This window comes from Ipomoea nil, unplaced genomic scaffold, assembly GCF_001879475.1.
Source record: "Ipomoea nil cultivar Tokyo-kokei standard unplaced genomic scaffold, Asagao_1.1 scaffold2014, whole genome shotgun sequence".
NCBI lineage: Eukaryota > Viridiplantae > Streptophyta > Magnoliopsida > Solanales > Convolvulaceae > Ipomoea > Ipomoea nil.
The window spans coordinates 1,486,447-1,496,349 of NW_017618442.1; the positions used below are offsets into that span (position 1 = coordinate 1,486,447).

At 37.2% G+C, this 9,903-nt stretch overlaps 1 long non-coding RNA gene across 1 annotated transcript; it reads right to left on the reverse strand.

The window, feature by feature from the left end:
* Positions 1–8,420: 8,420 nt before the first annotated feature.
* LOC109147564 lies at positions 8,421–9,548 on the reverse strand. The gene is made up of 3 exons (XR_002048675.1): positions 9,446–9,548; positions 9,122–9,330; positions 8,421–8,964 (listed from the first exon to the last, which is right to left on the reverse strand). It is a non-coding gene; the product is annotated as an uncharacterized LOC109147564 (long non-coding RNA).
* Between the last annotated feature and the right edge of the window lie 355 nt (positions 9,549–9,903).

Consider the following 9,903-nt stretch of genomic DNA (forward strand, 5'->3'; position numbering starts at 1 on the left):
AGGACGATATCTCGGAGGAGGGCCCCGGCGAATGGTGGGAGATGCATGCGGATGGAGCGGCGAGTCGCCAACATTGCAGCGGCGGAATCATGTTGATTACTCCGGAAGGGTTCAGGCTTTACTACGCTCTGAGTTATCTGTTCCCAACGTCTAACAACGAGGCCAAGTACGAAGCTGTGCTAAGTGGCCTACGACTCGCCAAAACGTTGGGGGCGGAACACTTACGAATCAAGACCGACTCTCGTTTAGTGGTTGGACAGGTGTCCGGGACCTGCGAAGCTAGGAACGCCCGTGATGGCTCAATATAAGGAGAAGATGGTAGAGCTATTGAAGGGATTTGGAGCTTACGAGATAGAGTATATTTCGCGAGCCGACAACACAGAAGCTGACATACTGTTGAATATCGCTCTGGAAGGCGTGCCGGATCACCTCTATAACACCCCGAAATTTTGAAACTTTTAAAGCTTATATAATAGAGGTGAATTCTCATTAAATCCCAAAGCTTATATAACAGAGGACGCAGATCAAGGAGCTTATTACATCAAATAAGGTAAAATATAAAAGTGTTCCTTTCGTAGCCCTCTCTTGAAACCTCGCTGGCGGACTCAAGAAGTATGTTGCCGCCAGTTGGTTGAACTATAAAATGGTCGACGGTAAGCCAATTATTGATCAAGTGCATGAGTTCGAGAATCTAATTGGTGATTTAATCACCGAAGGCATTCCGGTAAGTGATAATCTACAAACTTATGCATTGGTTGAGAAGTTACCTAAATCCTGGTCAGAATTTCAAAACAAAATGAAACACGAACCTAAATTAAGCACATGGGAAGAAATGGTGAACCACATCAACATCGAAGAGGCGTTTTGCCTCAAACAAAGGTCTGTCTCTTTCCCTGAAAACGTAAAGGCTAACGTCATAGAAACAAGTGACATGTCAAAATCTGGAAACGGTGGTCAAAGCAAAATTTGGAATAAGGGTGTTAAGGTAAACAACACCAACCGCTTCAAGGACAATAAAAACCAAAAATCAGGGAAAGGAGGTGGGTGCTCCGTATGCAGGAAGCATGGGCATTGTGCAGCGCATTGCTACCACAGGAAGGGAGCAACTGACCAGAAGGAGAACCAAGGCGAACCCAAATCATGTGGAGAAAATGCATTTTGAAAGAAATTGTATTTTTGAGAAAAATGTATTTGGAGAAAATTATATATTCTGGAGAAAATTCTATTTGTGTGTAGAAAATGTTTACCTGTGGGGAAATAATATGAATTTAGAGAAATCATTAAATTGTGAGTGTTCAGTAAATGTGAGTACTGTTCACTTGGACCAATTACTATTCATTGGGCTTGGAATCCCAAGATGGTGTAACACATAGGTTATGATCCAGTTTTCAAATCGTTTAAGTGGTAGTAGGTAGAAAAACCTGACTACTTGATCATATACTACCCAGTGGCTTGGAATCCTCTAGGGGTGTGCACATAGGTTTTAGTCCAGATTCTAAGTGAATTTCGATGAGGGTGGTTAATTCTCCACTTATAAATATTAATTCTCTATACAAGTAAAAGTATAACTCCACATGTATTTTGGAAAAGTATAAAAGTATATAAATTTTTGAAAATATAAAGCCAAAGCCTATTATTTTACGGGGTGAAGTGAAACTTACTTCGCTTATGCTAATTTTTGTCTACACCCTATTTTGTTGCAAATTATTTTTACAGGTGAACATGGATAAAGGAATTCGAGATGAAATGAAGTTAAGGAGTTAAGTCTATCTAAGAATAGGCATGGTGAAGATTTGTTATTTTGATGAATATTGTGGTTGTATAGTATTTTCCTGTATTGTATTATAAGTTGGATTTGGATTGTTCATTGTAAGTTGTAAATTTTAGCCTTAGCACTTAGGTTGTTGGTTGCCTAAGTGTGGCGGTAACACCCATTTATTTTGGTTAGTTAATGCTTCCGCTATTATTTTAGTTAAATTTCAATTGAGAAAGGAAATATATTGTAATGAAATTTGGTTATGAAAAATGGGGTGTTACATCTGGATCCAGATTATCATATAATGAGCAATTTGTAATGGCAATTGTGTTGTCGACAACTATAACCTTTTTATAAATGTCTCCCATATTTGTAAAAGTAATGACAATTTCTAAAACAACCAGATTCAAGACATTTCCCAGAGATATTTTGATCTGGTCGTTCCGCATCCTTAGTATTATGTTTGTTTAGTGCACCTATAAATTTACTAGGTTCTCTTCTATGGATAGTGATCTTGAGTGCATCATGAACAAAACTAACAATTCAACCATACTTTCATTTCATTGTTTAGATAATTCAATTGTTTGTTTGTTTACTACAACCATAATGAAAATGCGTGACACGACCTCAAGCACACACAAACCTCTTTCTCTATATTGACAACACGAGGCTACTCCAATTTGTCATCGGGCACAGATGGAACGATTGACGTAGATTGAAGAGTAGGTCATGGACATATCGCGAAAGCTAATTCAACTCATGGAAAGACATCATGATATCATAGACGATCAACATGGACACATTGAGCTCTTGCAGGGACAAGTCGCAGAGTTGGGAGTCTTATTAGCAAGAGCCCAGGGCCAACCCTCTGGTAAACTGGAACCATGGATGGCGGCGTTGTTGGCAATGTTCGCGCAAGGAGGTGACGAGTAATAGAGCCATACCATCATGCCCGGAAGGAGGAAAGAGAAAAAGGAAATCACGACCCCGAACAATGAAACTTGGATTCTATTTTTACTTGCTTTTGCTTTACTTTTAAGACCTTTTGTTTTTAAATTCTTGGACTTTTACATCCATGCACTTTTAATTCTAGTACTTTGTTTTTTTGTTATTTCAATTGCTTATGCGATTGCTCTTGCATGATTATCTTGGATGCATGAAGTAGTTAGAGATCGTTTAATTCATAGGTTTCACAAGAGGGAGGAATCTAGAAGACTTAGGTTATTTTACATTGTTTTTAGTATCTTGTTGGAAAAAGAAAAAAAAAAAAGGAGAAAAAGGTCAAGAAAAAAAAAAAAAAAAAAGAGAGAGAGAGAGTAAGTAGTTAGTTAATAGCTTTCCTATTTCATTGCATGTGATGCTATTATTGTGCTTATGCTTTCATGCCACTAACAAATCTTGTGAAGCTTTCCAACGAAAAGGGGGCAGAGGAATATGGTATTTTCAATAAGGGATATGCACTACATGGGTGACAATTCTCTATCCCTTGTTCTCATATCTGCACCCCTCTTTTCAATCCTAAAGTGTGGAAAAGAAAAAAAAATGGTTTTAATATGCAAATGCTTATATGGTCATGCACCAAGGATTGTTTGCTCATTTGTTTTTCTTGCACCCAAGTCCGTAAAAATCCTAAAGTGTGGAAAGGGACATGCACTTTTGCTAGATACCTCTAGTGTTTTCTTTTTCCACTCATACTTCAAGTAACATTGAGGATGATGCTTATTTTAAAGTGTGGAAATGATGCAAGTTCGTGCTCAAATATCTTCTGTTACTTAGTTGATCTAGTAGTGCTTGATGACATTTGTGCTTGATTTTGGAGAGTGTGACATTGTTTATATTATTCTAGAAGTGTGTTAGTGAAGTGTTTTAAAAAAGTTTTTATTCTTGGAATATCCTTAGGGAGTTACCTCTTTACACCAAATGAGATTGCATAGAAACCATTAGGTTTATATCTTGTGTATGCTTGCATGATATTCACCTCTTATTTTGCTTGGACCTTAGTCAAGGATCTCTCGAAGTGGGAGTGTGTACTCTCCAACCTTGGAAAGATAAAAAAGCAAGGTCGAAAATGAACTTAATCTTGGTCAGGTATGTGGCAAAAGGTGAGCCTTATTGATGATAATTGATAGAAAATTTCCCTAATCCCAAAGAAAAAGGCATGAGAGAAAGAAGTAGGGGAATGATGATGAGAAAAAGGCAAGACCAAAAATAAATGGCCATCCCATGAGATAAGAAAAGAGGTGAGCCATATCGCTAGGATTTTGGGCAAATTCATTGCATTGTCTTCGAAAAAGCATAGAGCTCTATGTGAAGTCGAAGTCCCAAATAAAATGTCCTAGGAGATGAGAAGAGAGAGTGGAGGTGAGCCATCTCGCCAGAAATCGGCCACCCATAGCCCGGACGTTCAAAAAAACATGGTGCTCTATGTGAAGTCGGGTCGCTCGGTAACGATTCGGGGAGGATGAGAAGAAAAGAGTGTCTATCTAAGCCAATTGGTGGGGAGCGGTCCATACCAAACCTTCATTTATTAAAGTAAAGGACCTTGGCGTTATAAGGTTGGATGTCGGTTGGGATGTACACATCGTTCCCAATAGGGGGTTCGGCTTGAAGGCCTTTGCTAAATGAGAGGTGAATCCAAATTTGGTTGCATGCTTGACTATATGTAGAGAGTGTGTCCCCTTTACTATTTCATTTTATCCTTTTACAAAATGGTATTCTAGCATAAGGTCAAAGCCTTAAGATTTTAAGATTTCCCAGGTGATAAAGGTAAATCCAAGTTATGAGACTTAGGAAATGGCGGTGAGATGTGAGTTTCATTATTCTAATTAACCTAATTTTCATTATTCTGTTTTGTTGTAATTATTTGTATTTTGAGTAATACTTGCGTGTGAAAGCAAGTAATTCTTCTAGAATATATGTTTCCTTAATGGAATAGTGTGTGAAACTGGAACTTTTAAACAAGTGTGCTGCTTTGAAGATTTCTTGAGTATTTATTATGAACTATGGTTATTGCACCTAGAAGGTGTGCATCTTTTAGGTATGTGGTTACATGCATGGTTGCAAAACTCGGTCGCCTAGGCACCCGAATGCACCCATCCTTGCCATTTTGGCCTATACTCGGCCATAACTCGGCCGCCCTCCTAGGCTGCCAACTCGGCCAAAATCGGCCCACTCGGCCGAGTTGGTCAACTTGGCCAACTCGGCTGAGTCGGCCGATTTTGACCGATTTCATTGTTTAGATAATTCAATTGTTTGTTTGTTTACTACAACCATAATGAAAATGCATGATACGACCTCAAGCACACACATACCTCTTTTCTCTATATTGACAACACGGGGCTACTCCAATTTTTCATCCCGTGCGTTGGAGAAAAATCAAGGATTCATCCCATTTGTTTGACCGCAAAAGTGAAAGATGATGTCAAAATGGCGTCGTTGCCGGGAATGACAAACGGTTTTTGCTAAGTGTTGTTAGTTTGAGAATTGTTTGTGTTTGATTGAGTATTTTCTTTTGTTTTTGCTTTTACTTTTTGTTTGTGTTAACCCTCTTAGCAATCATCTTTGATTGAGAGGAGGAAAAGAGTTGTTGCAAACTTTCTAGGTTGAATGCAAACAAGATCAAAGGGAAACCAAGGACTAGTGCTTTTCGTACCAGACATTGGCAAAACAACTAGAAAGAGATCATCACGAAATCATATTCCATTAGATAATATGGCATCATTAAGTGGCCAAAATCAAAGAACAGAAATTGGAAGGGGAAGCCCTATGCACACACCACAACCAAATTATCAAGGAGGGAATGTCTTTGGAGAAATTCCATTGCCTCAAGAACCACCACCTCAAGGAAACAATGCAAACATAGGTCAAGTCCAACTGGATCCCGATAGCTATTTGTAGATAATATAGGAGCTAGACCCCAAAAGTCTGTGTATATTAAATCAAGAACATTCGAACTAGAAGACACAACCCGTGGCAATGGAAAATGGGCAGACTTACCCAATTGACACGCATTACATAAACTATTACTACAACGAATAATAGTACTAGTCCCACTGTAATTTCGTAAAAATATTAGTCTATAAAATCTAGAATATTAACACTAAAAACACATTATTGGATAAGGTAGTCACATAAGTAATACAAATTACAAGTATTTTAAGTCTAAGTTGTCCACGATCTGCCTGCTCACTGCCTAAAAATTACAAAATAGAAGAGAGTAGGGATTAGGGAAAAATGGAAAATAGACAATAAGAGACTGTCAGATAGTGCGACAATTTGGGCGTTGGGAGTAGTGGGCTACATTAAAATATATGGATATGTCCCCTCGGTTTTTCAGTCGTTTCAAATTTTTTTACCGACCGAAAAACCAAAACAACCGAAAAATGTTTGTAGGCCGTAACCGATAACCGACCGAAAAGCCAAATTTTCGGTCGTTTCTAATATCAGTCTTCGGTTTTTCTCACGGTCTTCAATTTTTAGCTTAATATTTGGTTCAATTTTGGCAAATTCATGCTTAAACGAGATATAATTTGGGGCATCAGTTGTTGGGCACAAGATATTAAATAATTTTCATTGATATAGACAGTTATATCATCCATCACTAGAATAATATGCGTACACTTAAAAAATTTAACACCATAATCCCACAGTTTGGTAAAATAACACAAACCTAATGGGCAGTACTGTCTTTAAGTATGCAGCAATTCGAATAATAGATAGCACTAATATAATATAGTGAACAGATTTAAGATGTAATTAAAATAATGTCATGAATAAAACTAATAGCCATTGCACCTATCAATTTATTAGTATAGATTAAATGCCAACAGCCGAACTTGATCACCATTAGCCATTGCACTTATCAATTCAGTAGTAGTGACATAGTTTGTAATAATTTCCTGACAAGTCGAGTGAAAATACAAGTATAATAGCACAATTGATAGAAAAATACCAGCTCATATAAGGTAAGTTTAACCGCTCGCCGGAGAATTGCCATTTTCGATATGCCAGTGCATTATGCCGCAAGAAAAATACCCTGAGCTCAATCATTACTGGCTTAACTAAACCCTAAACCTCAAAAAAGGACAATTATGTAAGCCAATATACACAAAAGAGCTTTGTGAAAAAGACATAGTAGTAACTATAGATAAGTACTTGCGTACAGGAATCCAGCATTCTAATGTTCAGTGGCAGCAAGAAAAAATGGAAAACCTAAAACAAGTTGAGGGCATGAAACAATATGTTTTGTGACAGTGAACAAGTGTTTTGGGGCAAGGGATGGAATATGTTGTGGTTTCACTTTGGGGCATCAAACTGAAAAAAGAACAAATGTAATTATGTAAATGCATTGAAAAGACATAGTAGTTGAACAGCACAGCATAAGTGCAATTCAGATTTCAAGTGGCAGAAATTGATAACAAAATCACAATAAATAACGAACCATAGGCAGATGAGTTTGGTTGTCCCTGCCATTTTCCATCTAGCAGTGTACTATGCAAAAGGTCCTTTTAATCAGACTCCATATAAATTAGGCAATTAAAACATAGTAAAGCAAGAAGTGGAAAAAAATAATATACAGAGAATAGAATAACATTGAGGTAGTAAGGCAAGTAGTAGTTAATTGATGTAGGTAACAGAGCACACTATATGTCCTAGTAAGGCACTTGGTGAAATCAAAATTAATTGATGTAGGAATTATCTCAATATAAAACTAGCTTATATTATCCAAATATAAAACAAGCAGGAATTATCCAAAACGACGATTATCAACTTAGAAACAAAATCACTCCACAACTGAATGAGAAAAACACAAACAGTGTATAACAATAGCAGCTCTAATGCATGCAGTCCTTTTGATCGTCCATCATGCACTTGGTTTGTGTCTTGTTGAGAAGTCTACCCGCAATATAGAGATTTTTAACCAGAGACAGAGAACACCATCGATGCAAGGTGCTTTAAAATGTTACCTTCCCAAGTTGCAAAATGGACAAGCGTTATCATAAATTTATCATAAATTAAATTTAATTCATAAATAGGATCCGTCCGTTTCCCCAATTCCACATTCCGCAATAGAATACGTAGGGACAGGGCGTGAAATTTTGCTATGTAGTTAAAAGGAAATGGAAATGAAAGGAATATATAAGTAATAATGGGGTAAAAAAAAATAATGGTATTAAAAAAACTGAACACACCTGCCTGAGCAGGATTAAAAAATACAAATGACAATGAACAAATTTTGATTTAAATAGCGTTAAAGAAGTCACACAAACATTATATAACTTCACACCTAAGTCCAGTAAATACCAGTCTAAGAATTTGATTGCCGATATATTTTGGGTTTTTCGCTTAGAGAAAAGAAGCACTCATCAGGCAATTGACAGATAGATCAGAGCAACGCAAAGGAATATTGCAATCACACCTAAGCACAACAAGCAAGTGCAAGGCAACAAATTAGTTCAAAATTTAAAAGAAGTAACCATGAAAGAAAATGATACAGAAATAATTCAGTCTATAAATTTAAACAAGCAGTCCGCAGTAAAAATTTAAAAGAACTATGAAAAATTGTAGTGCTATATTACGAGACTGCAAAATGGAAAAGATGATATATTCAGTTTCAATTAGGCAGAAGAATGGAATGTCACGAGTATGCAACAAAAGAGTACAATAAAAAACAAACAAACAAAAGCACTTTCAATCAGCAGATTATAAATGGTAAAAAACAAAAAGCACTTTCAATCATAAGAGTATAAATCGTCAGTGGTTAAATTAGCCATGACAGAAATAACATACTCCAATTACAGTTGGAGAATAACAGTGGTATCTCATTTGATAAAAAAGCAACATCTACTGGACAGGGGGTTTGAGTGCAAAAAAAGCTGGCCAAGAAAAGGATACAGCATGTACTTTGCATTCCACGATCATGGGAACCGGTGTTCACAGGTGCCACTTCCAGTCTAGATTAAGTAAAATATTTGGTAATAGGTAGAAAAATAATGACCATACTGATAATGTAATGTTACCAGCTCATTAAACTGATCATACGTTAAACGATTGTGAGCAAAAATAAAGAAACCAACACCATTCTGTTCAACAGTATGCTAGCAATTCCTTGTGTTTGGTCGTTTCCGCACACAAAAGTCCATCCTTGGGTTAGGTCCCTTCAGCAGACTCCGTATAAATCAGATTCCCTAACCTCATATTGTCTACAACTAAGAATAATGGGAAAAACTCAGATTGCAATCTACTTGATGAGAAACACACAAACAAGACCAGTCCAGTTGTATATTACAAGACTGCAGAATTGTAATGATATTCCAGTTAAATAAAAAAGAAGTAACCATGAAAAGAAAGACAGTTGTTAAATACCAGTCCTTTTGATCGTCCCGCAACCATGATGCACTTGTCTTGTTGAGAAGTCTACCCGCAATGTACTTTAAAATGTTACCTTGGGATAATCAGCATCGTATAGCACAGCAGCAGACGCAGCAGCTAGGTCAGCTCACTGCATACGAGCTCTTATATAAGTAATATTACGAGACTGCAGATTGAGATGATCCCAATTCCTCAGTTTAGCCCTAATTCAATTTCAATTGTAATTAATTGATGTAAAAATAAGAAATCTGAAATGGGGGATATATATATTAACGACGGAGGGAGGGACAGACAGAGGGCAATGAGATAATAACGAACCAGTGGCCCCGGAGAGACGGACAGATAGATCGGGGTGAGAGCGGCGGAGACGGAGACACGGCGGTGGTGAGAGCCTTAGAGAGAGATGGGCGAGGCGGGAAGATAGGTAAGGAAAATCTGAGGTGAGGTTAGATTATTAAACTTAAGGATAAAATAACCAAAATATCCCCGGTTGAGCTGAGCTTGAGCTGACAGTATGTAAGTAAGTGTTGAATAATTATAAATTAGTTGTTTTGTGTAGAAAGTTTGACTGGTCATAACTTTTGACTCGGTCGTCCGTTTGGAACAAATTTTTTTTTGAAATCGCGTATTTTTTCGAGATCTACGCGGCGCAAACTGCCGCAGGCGGTTTGGCCGTCGAATTTCTCAAAAAAACGCTTCTTTTGGTCTTAATTTTAGTTTTTTATGTATTTAGATGTTTTGAACAATATTTTGAACAATTTTACAACTACTTGCGT